This window comes from Schistocerca serialis, chromosome 2 (genome assembly GCF_023864345.2).
Source record: "Schistocerca serialis cubense isolate TAMUIC-IGC-003099 chromosome 2, iqSchSeri2.2, whole genome shotgun sequence".
NCBI classification, from domain to species: domain Eukaryota; kingdom Metazoa; phylum Arthropoda; class Insecta; order Orthoptera; family Acrididae; genus Schistocerca; species Schistocerca serialis.
The window spans coordinates 44,963,728-44,984,271 of record NC_064639.1 but is presented as its reverse complement, the minus strand read 5'-3'; the positions used below and the strand labels follow the sequence as shown (position 1 = coordinate 44,984,271).

General features: G+C 46.3%; 1 non-coding gene across 1 annotated transcript; it reads right to left on the bottom strand.

Moving 5' to 3' along the window:
• Window positions 1-1,049: 1,049 nt before the first annotated feature.
• Window positions 1,050-1,124, bottom strand: Trnas-cga (transfer RNA serine (anticodon CGA)). Its single transcript has one exon. It is a non-coding gene; the product is annotated as a tRNA-Ser (tRNA).
• Window positions 1,125-20,544: the final 19,420 nt, after the last annotated feature.

Sequence of the window (20,544 nt, the reverse complement as noted above, 5' to 3'; positions counted from 1 at the left end):
GTATTTATGTTTAGCCTGTTTCTGCGATAAATTTCACGCCATCGCTTGCGAGAACCCTGACGAATAGACCATTAGTTAGGAATACGTGATAATATACTTTAGAGTGTTTTTGTGCTATGTATCACCGTGAAAAAACTGCAAATGCACTATACACACGTCAAAAAATGTTTTGCATCGCCTCGGTTCGGAGAGTTCCGGAACCTGTACAGAAAATTGGAATATAGATCAACATAAATATCATTTCCGCCCTTTTTATTGATCATGAAAACCCCCCGTTGCATGTTGTACCACCAGACAGCGAGACCTTCAGAGGTGTGTGTACAGAGATTTCTGTACACATCGGTACCTCTAATACCCAGTAGCATGTCCCTTTCATTGATCCATGCCTGTATTCGTCGGGGCATACTATTCACAAGTTCATCAAGACAGTGTTAGTCCAGATTGTCCCACTCCTCAACGGCGATTCGACGTAGATTCCTCAGAGTGGTTGGTGGGCCACGTCGTCCATAAACAGCCCATCGAGCGATGTCTTATCCTGAAGGAACCCATTCACAAGATGTGCTTGATGGGGGCGCGAATTTACGTCCATGAAGACGAATGCCTCGCCAATATGCTGCCAGTATGGTTGCACTATCGGTCGGAGGATGCCATTCACGTATCGTATAGGCGTTACGGCGCCTTCCATCACCACCACCGGCTTACGTCGGCCCCACATAATGCCACCCCAAAACAGCACTAGTTGTATAGTATGTCTAAGGCGTTCAGCCTGACCGGGTTACCTCCAAATACGTCTCCGCCGATTGTCTGGTTCAAGGCATACGCGACACTCACTGGTGAAGAGAACGTGATGCCAATCCTGAGCGATTGATTCGGCATGTTTTTGGGGCCATCTGTACCGCGCTGCATGGTGTCGTGGTTGCAAAGATGGACCTCACGATGAACGCCGGGAGAGAATTCGCGCATCATGTAGCCTATTGCAAACAGAATGAGATTTTCACTCTGCAGCGGAGTGTGCGCTGATATGAAACTTCCTGGCAGATTAAAACTGTGTGCCCGACCGAGACTCGAACTCGGGACCTTTGCCTTTCGCGGGCAACTGCTCTACCAACTGAGCTACCGAAGCACGACTCAGAGCCGGTACTCACAGCTCTACTTCTGCCAGTACCTCGTCTCCTACCTTCCGCAGGAGAGCTTCTGTAAAGTTTGGAAGGTAGGAGACGAGGTACTGGCAGAAGTAAAGCTGTGAGTACCGGCCCTGAGTCGTGCTTCGGTAGCTCAGTTGGTAGAGCACTTGCCCGCGAAAGGCAAAGGTCCCGAGTTCGAGTCTCGGTCGGGCACACAGTTTTAATCTGCCAGGAAGTTTCATATCAGCGCACACTCCGCTGCAGAGTGAAAATCTCATTCTGGAAACATCCACCAGGCTGTGGCTAAGCCATGTCTCCGCAATATCCTTTCTTTCAGGAGTGCTAGTTCTGCAAGGTTCGCAGGAGAGCTTCTGCAAAGTTTGGAAGGTAGGAGACGAGGTACTGGCAGAAGTAAAGCTGTGAGTACCGGCCGTGAGTCGTGCTTCGGTAGCTCAGTTGGTAGAGCACTTGCCCGCGAAAGGCAAAGGTCCCGAGTTCGAGTCTCGGTCGGGCACACAGTTTTAATTACTATTGCAAACAGTTTGAGTCGTAACACGACGTCCTGTGGCTGCACGAAAAGCGTTATTTAACATGGTGACGTTGCTGTCAGAGTTCATCCGAGCCATAATCCGTAGGTAGCAGTCATCCACTGCAGTAGTAGCCCTTGATCGGTCTGAGCGAGGCATGTCATCGACAGTTCCTGTCTCTCTGTATATCCTCCATGTCCGAACAACATCGCGTCGGTTCACTACGAGACGCCTGGACACTTCCCTTGCTGAGAGCCCTTCCTGGCACAAAGTAACAATGCGGACGCGATCGAACCGCGGTACTGACCGCCTAGGTGTGTACCTCCTTTCTGGTGGAATGACTGGAACTGATCGGCTGTTGGATACCCTCCGTGTAATAGGCGCTACTCATCCATAGCTGTTAACATCTTTGGGCGGGTTTAGTGACATCTCTGAAGAGTCAAAGGGACTGTGTATGTGATACAACATCCATAGTCAATGTCCATCTTCAAGAGTTCTGGGAACTGGGGTGATGCGCAACTTTTTTTGCTGTCAGTATAGACTTATTTGACTATTAATCAGAACTTCTGATGTCGTACTTAAATGAAGGAAAGTATTTCGATGATCAGAATATTATCAGACAAATCGAGAAAAATATGAAATGAAGAAAAAAAATCCACGACCAAGAATCGAACACGCATCAGCTGTTTCTTAGTGTAACCGTAGAAAACTTCTTCTACACGTGGATCACCCCCTCCTTTAGCATGAGAATGCCAGACCACACACGGACGTTGCGACATCCGCAACAATCCGACGCCTTGCGCTGACCATTATCGATCTTCCTCCATACAATCCCCAAGTAGCCCAACCCGATTTTTACGTGTTTCCAAAACTTACAGAACACCTTCGAGGACTTCACTTTGATAGTGATGAAGCGGTGCAAGCAGAGGTGAGGTTGTGGTTCCATCAACTAAGCCAAACATTTTGTATTGACGGTATCAACATACTGGTCTACCATTGGGTGAAAAGTGTTTGCGTCGAGGGCGGCTATGCTGTGAAATAAATATGTAGACATAAAGAACAACGGTTCAGAATATTAACAAAGTTCGTTTTATTTGAAAATCTTTAAGACTTTGAACATAAAAAAAATCGGAGGCATTCAGCACGACTTTGTATTCTACCAAGTCGCATATCGACAATGAACACGAGCAATACCAACGCACTTTGTTGATCGTTCCGCCTGTCAGTGAGAATTGCAAACTCTTATCATGTAACGCATATAGCGGCCGACGGCGTGTACGTGTATGAACTTACTTTAACATTCGAATTCGTCTTATGGGTGCGTAACTTTATTTTACCAGACTGTGTATGTTGACAACAACGTTTAGCAAGCGTAGTTTTCAAACCGGGTTAAGTGTAAACTGTTTCAAAGGCTCTTCATGTTTTAGAATAAACAAATTAATGTCAATATTTTAGAGGAATTAGTCTTTAAAATGTGGAAAGTTTTACTGACTCATTCTCTGTTAACGTTTCGCACCGAATATTCTTAAGTGGTGTCGTTGCTCCAGTTGCCCCAGGGCTTACTCCACATGAATGCAAGCAGCTAAGCACTGAGCCCACCTTATTGATGTTACTCTTTGCTTATCTCCGCAGGATACAGCGAATTTACACTCGCGTCCCGCTTTTGACGGGCATATGTGAGCTCGGCTAAAGACAGAGCCGGAGCGGCGTGCGTAATCTGCCCGGGAGCAACCTTTCATCCCCCTGCGAGAGCAGGCTACGCTCCTCTCAAGCGGAGATAATCATCTCGCAACACGCGGCCATACGTCTGCAGACAGGCGACACGAGAAGCTCAGCACTGAGATTTCTGAAAATACTCTGCGCTCTTTGTTCGTCTGCCAGTCCTCAGATGTAGGTTAATTGTCCGTGTGGGGGAGGGATCCCCGTTTATTCCAACACTGAGACCACATACCACAAAGGACACAGCCAACAGCCCTGAACTTGGGGTTCACTGCTTTCAGGTCACAACCATAAAGAAGGACGAATCATCATTATTATCATTAATTTGACTTCCACTGCTGGATAAAAGCGTTCTCTACACTTCTCTATACATTATGGCCGAGGTCGTATCCAGAAAGGGTCACTCTCCCATCCCCCTCCCCCAACCCAACCCCACCCCCTGTAGAAAAAAAAAATTCTGCTGTGGCAGAGCACAAACAAAACTGCGAAACAGCTGAGCGCAGCTCCAAGCCAAATTCTTATCTTGCTGCGCCAGGCAGACAGATTTAGTGCTATTTTGAAGAAATCCAGAAGATTTAACGAAATTATAATGAAATCCAGACCATTAGCTGCTTACTGGCGTTGTCAAATATCAACGGGGACAGTGTGCAGGGACTTACCTCTGACACGCTCCCCGTGAGACCCATATTTCCAGCTTACTGTCCACATACTATATTTTTAGTGACCCAGCCCACTACCCTCATTAATCGCGGCAGTCAACCTACCGATTCCCGTAAGAGTTTCAGCAACGTGAGTGCATCCGCACTGAAGAAGATCTACTCTGAAAGTAACCCAAAAAAAAAGAACTGTTCTACTATCTTCGTTCTTGTGGATGAATCTCTGACCCTCGAAGACGTTACAATGGTAGTTTTTTCTATGCAGCTCAGAGCTGCCCTCTTGTACTGCTGGTCTGATATCTGCCCCCGTGCTCAGCCATGTTTGTTCTCATAGTTCGACCTTTGACCCAAAAAGATGTTAGGAGAGTAGTTTGTTGTAAGTGCTCCAAAAGCCATCGCCTTGCTCTGCTATCTCGACCGCTGATTCCTGCTCCGCTATCTTTGTTCTTGTAGTTTGTCCTCTGTTACCCCTGTTCCAACGTCTTTGTTCTCGTAGTTCGTTCTGTGTGCCAAATGAATTTAAACTACATAAATTGGTTAACTATTGTTATGTGACGATTCGAGGCTGGTGTGAACTCCCATCCTCATGCTACAGTGCTCTTTTTATCATCAAGCATGAAGTATTCGTCAACTTTTGCCAATAATACCTTATAGTGGGAACTGTGTGTAGCCAACATTATTCAGTATCTAAAGTGCCAAACAGCACAAAGATTTTCTGTTCTCTATATAGCTGTTGTGAGCAATGTGTATTAACGTTGCAGGCCTACAAACAGATGGTAGCTTTAACTTCATATTGTGGTGCACGAAATGCTAAGAGTACAAAATGGTTGTTGGTTGTGTGGACGTATATACTTAACAAGTTTCAGCAACTTTTATTAATAATATATTCCACTAAGCCAGAGCAGATGAGCAGAATTAAAACACAAGGAAAATGACAGGTCCTCCACCCAATAAATGTTTGTTAGCTTAATATCTAACATAACGTGCCAGAATTGCAAAATTCCTGCCCCTCAAATAAATGTAGCTTTGCAATGACAAGGATGGCAGAAAACAATAGGCAACCCAACGACTAATGACGACTATAGAACAATAAGCACAGAAAAAGCTGAAACACAGCCAAACACAGTCGTTTACACACGAGTGTTTCCGCCAAGCACAATCAGAAGCCCACTCTTCTTCTGAACAGCTGTTCCAGTAAACACATCGCAGTTCGTGTCTGCTTGTTTTCGTCATTATGACCTTCCCTCGAACCAAAATGCCAGGCACCGTCCACTCCCACAGAACACGAACCGATGCCTCGTATTGATAACAAATCGCTGTTGTCTGAGGCCCTACTCCACCAAGCTACCTCCACTGCTCGCCAGGCAAACTTACTGCTCCGTCCACACAGCTGACCTCATCACGGTTACCCGCCTATTGTGCCTCCTGGAAGGGTCTCAGCAGATTCCTCGTTCCCCCAGTCCCCAAGATGATAGCAGTCACTCTGCTCTCGATGCGCACAGTACTACTATCAACGGCAGCCTGAAATCAGCCACCACACGTCTTCCCAGGTGCCACTGCTTCCTGGCCAACATTCTGAACCAGCCACATCCAGGATGTAAACAAGACAGGATGGCGCATGATCCTTGGACCAATGGCACACTCAAAGTCTTGTTCTATCACTGATGCCCTCGGCCCTGAGCACTATCTGCTTCTTCGTCTCGCACCACACTGCTCTCCACTGTCACTTGTGACCATTCCTCACCTTTCCATAGAGCTGTGCTCGGCAATTTTGCAGTTTCGCACATACTCTGTTGCAGCGGGAATCAATCATTGGCACTGCTGCCAACTGTCAAATAGGATGGGACTTTAACTGTGCCGTAAATTACTATCTGTAGGACATTATTTTACAATTTTACGAGAGTCAAAATTGATGTTACATCCATTTCAGCACCAAAGTCAACAACTTATTCTTGTTTTCGTATATCTGAAAGTACCGAGTGGCTGTAATTAAACATCAGACACTCACAGAGATCAAGTGAGGGCTTTAATTATTGTATGGCAGCGAAACGTCCTAGATATTCTAGTGTGTTACTGTGGAACCAAGTAATAGTCTGGCCACCAGGTACACATCTGGCGCTGTGAAGGCAACAATCCGTACTTAGTGGGTTAGAAACGGGATGCTGACAAAAAGGTCAAACAAATGAGAAAGGCATAATATTGATTTTATTATTAACCGCCATTTACACAATTTGCTGCATTTGAGCACTGGAGACATCTACTCGTACGAAATGCTGCGTCTGTAAAACGATGTAATCAACATTTGCTCACAGTCTTACTGGTGGAATCTGGGCAACGTGTTCCTGTACACTGGTCTTCAGATCATGTAGAGACAGAACGTGTCCCCGGTAAAAGGGTTCTTTTCGACATTCGCGAAGCCAAAAGTTGGATCAGGTGATCTTGCATGCCATGCATCTGGAAAACCTCTGGATGTACCACGTTTCTGGAAGGCTGCATGAAGTAGATATTTCATTGGGCGAGCGACATGAGGTATTGCCGCAACTTGTAGTTGCGCGTTACCAAATCAAGAATTACATGCTGTACAAGGAGGTCTCGATAATGTGCAAAAGTTGCGGCTCCCCTGACAGGTCATCCGTGTGTATTCTATTCAAAGAAGAATGGACGAGGAATAAAGGTGCTTTTGAATCCTTATCAGACAGTCACATACAGCGAATGCAACGGTTATTCGTGCACAACATACTATTTAACAGTACTCCAAATACTGTGTTTCACCCTATAGTGTAAAATCTGCTTCATCACTCCATAGAATTTTTCTCGGCTACATGTTATCATCTTCGATCTGTACGAGAAACCAAAAAGCAAGTTCAAATGTTGCTACAGATAATCAAGTTTCAAAAAAATGGCTCTGAGCACTATGGGACTCAACTGCTGTGGTCATCAGTCCCCTAGAACTTAGAACTACTTAAACCTAACTAACCTAAGGACATCACACACATCCATGCCCGAGGCAGGATTCGAACCTGCGACCGTAGCAGTCGCGCGGTTCCGGACTGCGCGCCTAGAACCACTAGACCACCGCGGCCGGCGAAAACTTGTCCATGATGGACTTAGTGTTCATCGAAATTGGTACTATAAACGACATACTTAGACTTAAATTTAACGTTTCCAAGCACATTATTCAGCAGGCGAGATAATACCACAGCTCCAGTGGAAAGTCCAAATGGCACCGGACTGAATTCATAGAGATTCCAATTCGTGCAGAAAGTGGTTGTATGTTTGCAGTCCTCAGTTAAAGGTATCTGATAATAAACTTGGTTCTGATCTAGAACCGTGAAAAACGCACGCTCGAGAACCAAGTAAAACAATTATGTACATCTGGAAATGGAACGCACTGTAAGTGTTGTGACTTGGCAAGACAGCCAAGCCACTATGAGATAGCCGAAAGGCACGCGTTTAAGCTCACGCCGGCTGGCGTGAGGTCTGGAACAGTTAAAGGAGTTGAGTCTAGTAAAAAAAGTACGTACCTTCTGGAATACTTAACTTTAATTCATAATTGGTGAACATCGGTCTGACGGTACATGCATCACAAGATAAATAGCAAATGATAATGGCGCCTTGCTAGGCCGTAGCAAATGACGTAGCTGAAGGCTATGCTAACTATCGTCTCGGCAAATGAGAACGTAATTTGTCAGTGAACCATCGCTAGCAAAGTCGGCTGTACAACTGGGGCGAGTGCTAGGAAGTCTCTAGACCTGCCGTGTGGCGGCGCTCGGTCTGCAATCACTGATAGTGGCGACACGCGGGTCCGACGTATACTACCGGACCGCGGCCGATTTAAAGGCTACGACCTAGCAAGTGTGGTGTCTGGCGGTGACACCACACTAAGATGAACTCATTGAGTAGCCCACAATCGACAACAGGTCTGTGCTTCTTAGGGACTAAGAATGCAGGGGCGGCATACGGGGAAGTGGACGCCCAAATAATCCCCCTCACGAAACATACCATTGATTATTCCCCATGGATCCTCATCTTGGGGAGAATAACCTATACAGAGCCTGCCTAACAGGAAGATCATCTTTCGAACGGAACTTGTATTCAATTTTACTACTAACAAGTTTGTCAGTAAACCCTGTAGAACCTGCAACAGCTTCCTACCTTGGTCTGCTTCCAAATGAGCAAGATCAAACCCATGACTGGTCCTCCACCAAATTGGTGAAAGACGTTCCCTGACAAGAAGACGGAGGAATACACATACTGTGATGAAACTTAAAACACGTGGAAGTGTGCTGGGTCCATAAACCAGAGGTCCGTCGATTGTAACTATGCTCTGCTACCATTTAAAATGTGAAAATATGGCTCTTAGTTTGTCCAGGAAGGAAAACGAGGAAGGGCTAACCAAAGAGAATTTGTCACAGTTCATTCACTGGTACAATATACAATTTATTTTCCACAGACTGAATTTAAGTAAACAACAATTAATTTGAATATCAAACCATAATCAGTGGTAGCAGACAATATCAATTGAAATTCACACAATCACTGTGTGCCATATCCTAAGATAAAAGGCTAATGATGCAAAATTAAACCCAAATGTAAAGAGCCATAAAAATTACAAAAACTTCACGAGCAGAAGACACAAATAAAAAATTTAATGAAACTGAACACACCACATAGCATGCCACTGCCAAGAAATTCTTATACTAAAATACAAAGTGACCAAAGAAGGAGAACAAAATATTCAAAAATATCATAAAACAAACACAGTAGCAAGGCTTATCGGGTTCCACAATAATATTAATATAACTGAAGTTTACATTAAACAGGAATGACCGTTGAGATGTTAATCAATAGTAATATGTTCTAATAACTTAGAGAAACAACATAGTTATAATACAAGAGCCTCTTTCAATTAACAAAGATAATGATTCAGAATTTCTCTAAAATTTCAGCTTTACTTTAAACAGCAACATTAAAGGCCACGGCTGTGCTTGGAAAAAATAACACTGCAGACCATGGGCAGTGAGAGCGTTCACTGCCCACGGCTTGTGCACAGACTCGCATAAACAAGTGGCTGTGTCAGCCAACTAGGACGAGAGTGGGTGGGCCCGACAAGGACCGGTAAACAGAACACAAGCAGTCTCAACAAAACTCCCTGCAGCACAAATACAGGGTGGTCCATTGATCGTGACCGGGCCGAATATCTCACGAAATAAGCGTCAAACGAAAAAGCTACAAAGAACGAAACTTGTCTAGCTTGAAGGGGGAAACCAGATAGCGCTATGGTTGGCCCGCTAGATGGGGCTGCCATAAGTCAAACGGATATCAACTGCGTTTTTTAAAATAGGAACCCCCATTTTTATTACATATTCGTGTAGCACGTAAAGAAATATGAATGTTTTAGTTGGACCACGTTTTTCGCTCTGTGGTAGTTGGCGCTGTAATAGTCACAAACATATGGCTCACAATTTTAGACGAGCAGTTGGTAACAGGTAAGTTTTTTAAATTAAAATACAGAACGTAGGTACGTTTGAACATTTTATTTCGGTTGTTCCAATGTGATACACGTACCTTTGTGAACTTATCATTTCTGAGAACGCATGCTGTTACAGCGTGATTACCTGTAAATACCACATTAATGCAATAAATGTTCAAAATGATGTCCGCCAACCTCAATGCATTTGGCAATACGTGTAACGACATTCCTCTCAACAGCGAGTAGTGTGGTGTCACCGCCAGACACCACACTTGCTAGGTGGTAGCCTATAAATCGGCCGCGGTCCATTAGTATACGTCGGACCCGCGTGTCGCCACTGTCAGTGGTTGCAGACCGAGCGCCACCACACGGCAGGTCTAGAGAGACGTACTAGCACTCGCCCCAGTTGTACAGCCGACTTTGCTAGCGATGCTACACTGACAAATACGCTCTCATTTGCCGAGACGATAGTTAGCATAGCCTTCAGCTACGTCATTTGCTACAACCTATCAAGGCGCCATAGCATTTGATATTTATCTTGTGAAGCATGTAAAAACAAGAGCGATGTTCTCCAATTGTGGATTAAAGTTAAGTATTCCAAGAACTACGTTCTTTTCTTTATAGGATAATTACTTCACCTTGTTCCAGACCTCACGCCAATCTGCGTGAGATTAAACGCGTGCATTTCGGCCTCATCTAGCAACACGGTGTTGGCTCTTCTGCCAACACTTCAAGTAGTTCGCCTTCCGTAACGTTCGCACATGTATTGACAATGCGCTGACGCATGTTGTCAGGCGTTGTCGGTGGATCACGATAGCAAATATCCTTCAACTTTCCCCACAGAAAGAAATCCTGGGACGTCAGATCCGGTGAACGTGCGAGCCATGGTATGGTGCTTCGACGGCCAATCCACCTGTCATAAAATATGCTATTCAATACCGCTTCAACCGCACGCGAGCTATGTGCCGGACATCCATCATGTGAAACTACATCGCCATTCTGTCATGCAGTGAAACATCTTATAGTAACAACGGTAGAACATTACGTAGGAAATCAGCATACATTGCACCATTTAGATTGCCATCGATAAAATGGGGGCCAATTATCCCTCCTCGCATAATGCCGCACCATATATTAACCCGCAAAGGTCGCTGATGTTCTTCTTGTAGCAGCCATCGTGGATTTTCCGTTGCCCAATACTGCATATTATGCCGGTTTACGTTACCGCTGTTGGTGCATGACGCTTCGTCGCTAAATAAAACGCGTGCAAAAAATCTGTCATCGTACCGTAATTTCTCTTGTACCCAGTGGCAGAACTGTACACGACGTTCAAAATCGTCGCCATGCAATTCCTGACCCATAGAAATATGGTACGGGTGCAATAGATGTTGATGTAGCATTCTCAACACCGACGTTTTTGAGATTCCAGATTCTCGCGCAATTTGTCTGCCGCTGATGTGCGGATTAGCCTCGACAGCAGCTGAAACACCTACTTGGGCATCATCATTTGTTGCAGTTCGTGGTTGACGTTTCACTTGTGGCTGAACACTTCCGGTTTCCTTAAATAATGTAACTCTCCTTCGAACGGTCCGGACATTTGAATGATGTCGTCCAGGATACCGAGCAGCATACATAGCACACGCCCGTTGGGCATTTTGATCACAACAGCCATACATCAATACGATATCGACCTTTTCCGCAATTGGTAAACAGTCCATTTTATCACGGGTAATGTATCGCGAAGCAAATACCATCCGCACTGGCGGAATGTTACGTGATACCACGTACTTATGCGTTTGTGACTATTACAGCGCCATCTGTCACAAAGCGAAAAAAGTGGTCCAACTAATGCATATTTCTTTAGGTACAACACGAATATGTAAATCAATGGTGGTTCCTATTTTTAAAAAAACGCAGTTGATATCTGTTTGACCTATGGCAGCGCCATCTAGCGGGCCAATCATAGCCCCCTTCAAGCTAGACAAGTATCGTTCTGTGTAGTTTCTTCGTTTGATGCTTATTTCGTGAGATATTTGGCGCGGTCACTATCAATGGACCACCCTGTATATTCCAATAAGTGCAAGCTCAAGTCACAGCCAAGATTATAATAAATAATGATCACGCTGCCAATAATTAGTGAAATTTCTTACGGAGCGACACACTAAATTTAACAGTCTTTAACAAGTTAGCAGAAAATTTAAGACACAACTTACGTTTGGCTTAAGGAAATCTCAGAACTAAATAGTTATACCAAATCCTCCTGGTACAAATTACTAATCCAACCCCGAGCCAATTACCTTCAAATGTACAGCTCCTGGACATGTACACAGTTGAAGCCAAGCTCAGAGCGAACAGCGTATCCTAATACAAAATAAAACATCTATATAAATCACATAAAACAGACACACAATATACGTTACCTGAAGCAGAACAAGCAGCACATTAGCCTGAATGAATAACAGTGGAGCCAAGCCCAGAAAGACGGTTAATGTTCCGCCAGACAACTACAAATAGAGCACAACATTTATCCATAATGTTCAGATTAGACATAAGTCACATATTTCTTAACACTGACCCTGATAACATTCGTGCAACACGGAAGCCCACTTTCACTGAAGGAGTAGACAATCTATGATAATATGAAAAATCTACCAATACTGCGTGCCAGAACTAATGTCGGCTGATAGTATTTTGCCTCAAGGAAAGTGAGAATTAATAACAGTCACGAAAAAGCACTTTTCCTTTCCAGCTTCTGTGATTGCCCTTTTTAGAGATGTCCATTCTTATTCAACTGTACTGCCTACTGGACTGTTCTTTATTCCTGTATCTACAGCCTTAGGGAACTTTAAGCGTATCTCGTCATTACTTAGTACTTCCATATCCCTCTTATTTGGCTATTGATTCTTCCTGACTAATCTCTTAATCTTCAGCCGACTCTTCATCACTACTACATTGTGATCTGTGTCTATATCTGCTGCTGGGTACGCCTTACAATCCAGTATCTGATTTCGGAATCTCAGCCTGACCATGGTGTAATCTAACTGAAGTCTTCCGTATCAGCCGGCCTTTTCCAAGTATGCCTCCTGCTCTTGTGATTCTTGAACAGAGTATTCGCTATTACCAGCTGAAATTAATTACAGAACTCAATTAGTCTTTCTCGTCTCTCATTCCTTGTTCCAAGCCCATCTTCTACAGTAACCTTTTTTCTACTCCTTCCCCTACAACTGCATTGCAGTTCCCCATGAATAATAGATTTTCAACTCTCTTTGCGTATTATATCAACCTTTCAACATCCTCATATACGTTCTCTATCCTCTCATTTGCAGCTTGCGATGTCTGCAGGTATTCCTGGACTATCGTTGTCGGTGTGGGTTCGCTGTCGATTCTGATAAGAATAACCGTATCGCTGAACTGTTCACTCTCTGCCTTACCTTCCTATTCATAACGAATCCTACTCCCGTTATACTATGTTCCGCTGCTGTTAATATTACCCTATACTCATCTGAACAGATATCCTTGTCTTCTTTCCATTTCACTTCACTGACCCCCTGTGTCTAGATTGAGCCTTTGCATTTCCCTTTTCTGATTTTCTATTTTCCCTACGACGTTCAAGCTTCTGCCATTCCACGCCCCGACTCGTAGAACGTTATCCTTTCGTTGATTATTCAATCATTTTCTCATAATCACCTCCCCCTTGGCAGTCCCCTCCCGGAGATTCGAATGGGATACTATTCAGGAATCTTTTGCCATGGAGAGACCATTGTGACCCTTTTTTCACGTACAGGCCACAAGTCCTGTGGATACACGTTATATGTCTTTAATGCAGTGGTTTCCATTGCCTTCTGCATCCTCATGTCGTTGATCATTGCTGATTCTTCCGCCTTGAGGGGCAGTTTCCCACCGCAGGGGCAAGAGAGTGCCCTGAACCTCTGACAGCTCCTCTGCCTTCTTTGACAAGGCCGTTGGCAGAAAGAGGATGACTTTTTAAGCCGGAAGTCTTTGGCCACCAATGCTGATTATTAATCAAAATTTAAACGATGGCGGGTTTCGAACCCGGGACTCACTGCGTTTGCGATTATGAATCAAAGACGCTACTACTTTTTTTTTTTTTTAATCTTCAAAAATGGTTCAAATGGCTCTGAGCACTATGGAACTTAACATCTATGGTCATCAATCCCCTAGAACTTAGAACTACTTAAACCTAACTAACCTAAAGACATCACACAACACCCAGTCATCACGAGGTGGAGAAAATCCCATACCCCGCTGGGAATCGAACCCGGGAACGCGGGCGCGGGAAGCAAGAACGCTACCGCACGACCACGAGCTGCGGACCTTTAATCTTATTTTGTTCGATGTTGTTCATTGCATTTGTTCGGGGCGGACATCTCTTGACACCCTTCAAGTTCTTCGTTGGTATATGCACTCAGTTTTTTATTACAGAGCTGGCAGCTAACGCTCTTTTCTTTTCTTTTTTTAAATCTCATTTTGTTCGTTTTCGTTCGTTGTATCTGCTCCGGACGGACGTCGCAAGACATCTGGTTCAGTTCGTCGTTGACCCATTAACTCAGTTTTTTTTATTACATAGGGCACCCAACCCTCTGACCGAACACGCTGAGTTACCGTGCCTGCATACCCTCTGACCGAACACGCTGAGCTACCGTGCCGGCTCGCTAGACCACAGCCCTGTTTAACACACTTTCTTGCGCATGCAACAGCTTGCAAATTCCATGGAGGCCCGGACTTCAATACCCATAAACAGAACCGGAGCATCCAGAGACTCCTGTAAACACGCCTCTGTTACTCTGGAGGTTCCTCGGCACTGCAAGTGAAACCCAGGCCAACATGACCACTGCATATCATTCGCAGTTTACACCAACACAGACACGGATGGATGGCGACAAAAGATCTCCTCTCCGGTTGGTTGATCCGCCGATCCTCCCCTCGTGATGCTGTCATACTCCCTTGCAGGTTACTCAAGCGGTGTGAGGCGCCTTCTCACGGTTCGTGCGGCTGCCCCGTCAGAGTTTCGAATCCTCCCGCGGCCATGGTTGTGTGTGTTGTCCATAGTGTAAGTTAGTTCAAGTTAGATTCAATAGTTTGTAGGCTCAGGGACGGATGACCTAAATAGTTTTCTCCCTTAAGACCTTACCACAAATTTCCAAAAAATTTTCCGGTCATCAAGTAGCAAACAAAATTAACATCGGAACTTCGACCGTTTCTGCAATTTATTAAAATATGATTCAAATGGCTCTGAGCACTATGGGACTTAACATCTGAGGTCATCAGTCCCTTTAGAACTTAGAACGACTTAAACCCAACTGACCTAAGGCCCTCACACACATCCGTGCCCGAGGCAGGATTCGAACCTGCGACCGTAGCAGTCGCGCGGTTCCGTACTGAAGCGCCTAGAACCGCTCGGCCACTGCGGCCGGCTGCAATTTATTACAGAATGTAGAAAATCTTCTTGGCTTATCGTACGAATTGAGCGTGGTGTTGTCATAGAGTGAAGTGTCATGTCGCTGCGTTTCTATGAGTTTCCAACCCGACATATTCAGGTGTAGTAAGACGTTCATGTCCGATTCATTCCTTTACAGCCACTGGACCACAGAAATCACTGCTGAGGCCTCAATTAGTGGGCCAATCTTGTGTCAAAGGAAAGATGCACGGGTAGAGTGTAGGGTGTGCGGGCAGGGTGGAGGGGTTTCCGGGCGTCAAGTCTCGAGATTTAGTACCCGGATACCATTTCGCCGTGTCCCCTGCCCCCCCCCCCCCCCCCCTCACTGCCTCCAGAAGTGATGTCTCTCCTGGAGGGACGAAATTGGACTCTCGACAAAAGTACAGGGTGTTTCAAAAATGACCGGTATATTTGAAACGGCAATAAAAACTAAACGAGGAGCGATAGAAATACACCGTTTGTTGCAATATGCTTGGGACAACAGTACATTTTCTGGCAGACAAACTTTCGAAATTACAGTAGTTACAATTTTCAACAACAGATGGCGCTGCGGTCTGGGAAACTCCATAGTACGATATTTTCCACATATCCACCATGCGTAGCAATAATATGGCGTAGTCTCTGAATGAAATTACCCGAAACCTTTGACAACGTGTCTGGCGGAATGGCTTCACATGCAGATGGGATGTACTGCTTCAGCTGTTCAATTGTTTCTGGATTCTGGCGGTACACCTGGTCTTTCAAGTGTCCCCACAGAAAGAAGTCACAGGGGTTCATGTCTGGCGAATAGGGAGGCCAATGCACGCCGCCTCCTGTATGTTTCGGATAGCCCAAAGCAATCACACGATCATCGAAATATTCATTGAGAAAATTAAAGACGTCGGCCGTGCGATGTGGCCGGGCACCATCTTGCATAAACCACGAGGTGTTCGCAGTGTCGTTTAAGGCAGTTTGTACCGCCACAAATTCACGAAGAATGTCCAGATAGCGTGATGCAGTAATCGTTTCGGATCTGAAAAATGGGCCAATGATTCCTTTGGAAGAAATGGCGGCCCAGACCAGTACTTTTTGAGGATGCAGGGACGATGGGACTGCAACATGGGGCTTTTCGGTTCCCCATATGCGCCAGTTCTGTTTATTGACGAAGCCGTCCAGGTAAATATAAGCTTCGTCAGTAAACCAAATGCTGCCCACATGCATATCGCCGTCATCAATCCTGTGTACTATTTCGTTAGCGAATGTCTCTCGTGCAGCAGTGGTAGTGGCGCTGAGGGGTTGCCGCGTTTGAATTTTGTACGGATAGAGGTGTAAACTCTGGCGCATGAGACGATACGTGGACGTTGGCGTCATTTGGACCGCAGCTGCAACACGGCGAACGGAAACCCGAGGCCGCTGTTGGATCACCTGCTGCACTAGCTGCGCGTTGCCCTCTGTGGTTGCCGTACGCGGTCGCCCTACCTTTCCAGCACGTTCATCCGTCACGTTCCCAGTCCGTTGAAATTTTTCAAACAGATCCTTTATTGTATCGCTTTTCGGTCCTTTGGTTACATTAAACCTCCGTTGAAAACTTCGTCTTGTTGCAACAACACTGTGTTCTAGGCGGTGGAATCCAACACCAGAAAAATCCTCTGTTCTAAGGAATAAACCATGTTGTCTACAGCACACTTGCACGTTGTGAACAGCACACGCTTACAGCAGAAAGACGACGTACAGAATGGCGCACCCACAGACTGCGTTGTCTTCTATATCTTTCGCATCACTTGCAGCGCCATCTGTTGTTGAAAATTGTAACTACTGTAATTTCGAAAGTTTGTCCGCCTGAAAATGTACTGTTGTCCCAATCATATTGCAACAAACGGTGTATTTCTATCGCTGCTCGTTTAGTTTTTATTGCCGTTTCAAATATACCGGTCATTTTTGAAACACCCTGTATCTGCTGTCCAGCGGGTACAAAGGATTTTCCTGAAGATGGCGAGACGGAAGCTCATCGAAACGCTACAGCAACGCGGCAGTCAACTCGGCTGATACTCTGAGACTGAAATTCGCCGAGGAAGCCCGCTTTCCCGCTTTGACGCCCTGCAGCGTTCCACTGCTGGTCGTCTGCCACTGCCCTATCATTGCCGGCAGGTGGTTCCGCAGCCGCGGCGGCGCCAGCTGGCCCGTGGCGCTGGACGAGCGCGTGCGCCAGGTGGGCGGCAGCCTGCACGTGCGCAGCGCGCTGCTCGAGGACTCTGGCCGCTACGTCTGCCTCGTCAACAACTCGGTGGGCGCCGAGCGCGCCTCCACGTCGCTGCTCGTCACCAGTGAGTACCGCTGCCTTGCTGCATGCCTTACGGATCCGCTACTGAGGAACGAGTTTTCTAAGAGGCTCCCAAGTACCATTGCGTTTCCGCCTCAAACTTGTCGTTCCGCACATGTTTTGTTCGCAGTACTCACAAGGTAGCATCACCTATTTGATCTCATAGTTTAATCGGAGCAGGGGGAATCCACACTTCCAATACGTCAGCCCCAGCAATCGATCGCGCGCGAAACTAAGGGCTGTAATTGTGATGTCACGTAGTTATGACCATCTGACTGTACAGCTTTTAAACTTCGCTCGCACCGTCTTCGACACACGCTCCGCCCCACTGATGTCGCCCAATGCCCGAGCGCGATGTACTGTACAGTGTAGTGAGTGTGTAGTTTGTGTTCATAATATCGGTGCACCAACAAGCCATAGTGTGTCACCTGCAGAAGGGTACGGAGCAACGGTCAAGCTACAACGTTTGAACTGCAAAGAACTAGAACCCTGGAATTTCATTGCGGGTAAACATCAGTTTACAAGGTGGTCCATTGATAGTGACTGGGCCAAATATCTCACGAAATAAGCATCAAAGGAAAAAACTACAAAGAACGAAACTCGTCTAGCTTGGAGGGGGAAACCAGATGGCGCATTGGTTGGCCCGCTAGATGGCGCTGCCATAGATCAAACGGATATCAACTGCGTTTTTTTAAAAAATAGTAACCCCCATTCAATTCCTGGTGCATAGAAATATGGTACGGGTGCAATCGATGTTGATGTAGCATTCTCAACACCGACGTTTTTGAGATTCCTGATTCTCGCGCAATTTGTCTGCCCTGATGTCCGGATTAGCCGCGACAGCACCTAAAACACCTACTTGGGCATCATCATTTGTTTCAGGTCGTGGTTGACGTTTCACATGTGGCTGAACACTTCCTGTTTCCTTAAATAATGGAACTATCCGGCGAACGGTCTGGACACTTGGTTGATGTCGTCCAGGATACCGAGCAGCATACATAGCGCATGCCCTTTGGGCATTTTGATCACAGTAGCCATACATAAACACGATATCGACCTTTTCCGCAATTGGTAAACGGTCCATTTTAACACGGGTAATGTATCACGAAGCAAATAGCGTCCGCACTGGCGGAATGTTACGTGATACCACATAGTTACACATCTGTGACTATTGCAGCGCCATCTATCACAAAGCGAAAAAAGTGGTCCAACTAAAATATTCATATTTCTTTACGTACTACCCGAATATGCAATAAAAATAGGGGTTCCTATGGCAGCGGCATCTAGCGTGCCAACCATATCGCCATCTAGTTTCCCCCTTCAAGCTAGACGAGTTTCGTTCTTTGTAGTTTTTTCGTTTGACGCTTATTTCTTGAGATATTTGGCCCGGTCACTATCAGTGGACCACCCTGTATACGGCTATTCGATACAACTCAAACGGTAGTGTATGGGTCGTCCTCTCTGCTATTATGGCGGGCATTCAAATGAAAGCCGAACACCCGTGACAAGGGGAAATTGAAGGGTTCCGTTCAAAAATAATCCTAACACGCCCTAGGACAGCCTATTTCAGTGCAAGGCGAAACGATCAATTCCTGTTTCGTAGAATGCGGTCGGCCACTGACGGGAATTTGGAAATTTGTTGTAAGGTCTTATGGGACCAAACTGCGGAGGTCATCGTCCCTAAGCTTACGCACTACTTAATCTAACTTAAACTATCTTGCGCCAAGGACAACAAATCAAATGGTTCAAATGGCTCTGAGCACTATGGGACTCAACTGCTGTGGTCATCAGTCCCCTAGAACTTAAAACTACTTAAACCTAACTAACCTAAGGACATCACACACATCCATGCCCGAGGCAGGATTCGAACCTGCGACCGTAGCGGTCGTGCGGTTCCAGACTGTAGCGCCTTTAACCGCTCGGCCACTCCGGCCGGCTCAAGACATACACACACATGTCCGAGGGAGGACTCGAACCGCCGACGGGGGGTGGGGGGTGGGGGTGGGAGGGGGGGTTGACCCGCGCTGAACCGTGACAAGACTCCCTAGACCACGTGGCTACAGCGCGCGGCGCCACTGACGGATCCACAACCGCTCTCAGTCACTTTTGCACTTTCACGTCCGACTGAAACCGACGTCCGCGCATGTCTTTCTTCAGGCCACCAAAGACATGAAATCACACTGTGAAAGATACGGGCTGTACGGAAGACGGTGCAGCGTTTCCCAACCAAATCGCTACAGTTTAGCCTTCGTCTGCTTCACAGTGTGGAGGTGAGCGTAATCGTGCGACAGGATGATACCGTCCGACAACAGTACAGGGCGTTCTGACTTACTGCGCGTCGCAGTTTCTGCAGTGTCTACGTAGCGCTACGCACTGATTGAGTTCGACGCTTGTGCAACTCGACGAGCAGAGGACCCCCTACAGTCGAATGACATCATCATGACGTTACCGTAACCTGTGTGCGCAGGTTTGACGGAGAATGTTTGCACCGTTTACCGTTTGCCCTCTGGCTCGAAATGGGGGCAGTACGTTTTGTCCTTGTTACGATACAGGGTCCCGCGTTCGAATCCTGGCCGTGTTGTGGATTTTCTGTGCCCAGAGACTGGGTCTTTGTGTTCTCCTACCATTCCATCATCATTCATGAAAGTGGATACATTGGACTGTGTACACATTGGGACTTTGTACGGGCGCTGATAACCGCGCAGTTGAGCGCCCCACAAACAAACCATCATCATCATCATCATCATCATCATCATCACCAGATTCGGTGCAGAAACTTTTCGTCGTGGTACCACAGCAAATGACTCGGACTTGACGCCATTATGTCCAACCTTTGTTCCTCCGTCAGGTGACGCGGCACGCACTGCACGCACATTTTGCGTTGATGTAAGCGGTCTCTGATGACGGCATGCACGGAGTCACGGCTAATGCCGACCTGAACACGAATTTCATCCTCTGTGATTCATCGGTCCTCCCGGATAAGGCCATCAATCCGCCCCATCGCATCACGGGCAGCGGCTCGATGGGCCTGTGCTGGAGGCTAATCGTCTCGCTGTGATGTGCGCCATTCGCGGAATCTCCTCGTGCACACGCTTAGGTCGCACGCGATGTTCACCGTGCACAGCACACGTACAAAGAATTTCACGTACTCCAGCACTTTTAGCCACCAGAGAATGAACCACTCCTCTCTGACCATCCTACCTTGCCTCCATTTCAACAGCTAGACCAATCCGCCAACCACTAATGTCATTAACCAGCAACTGCGTTCACCTATGATGTGGCACTATG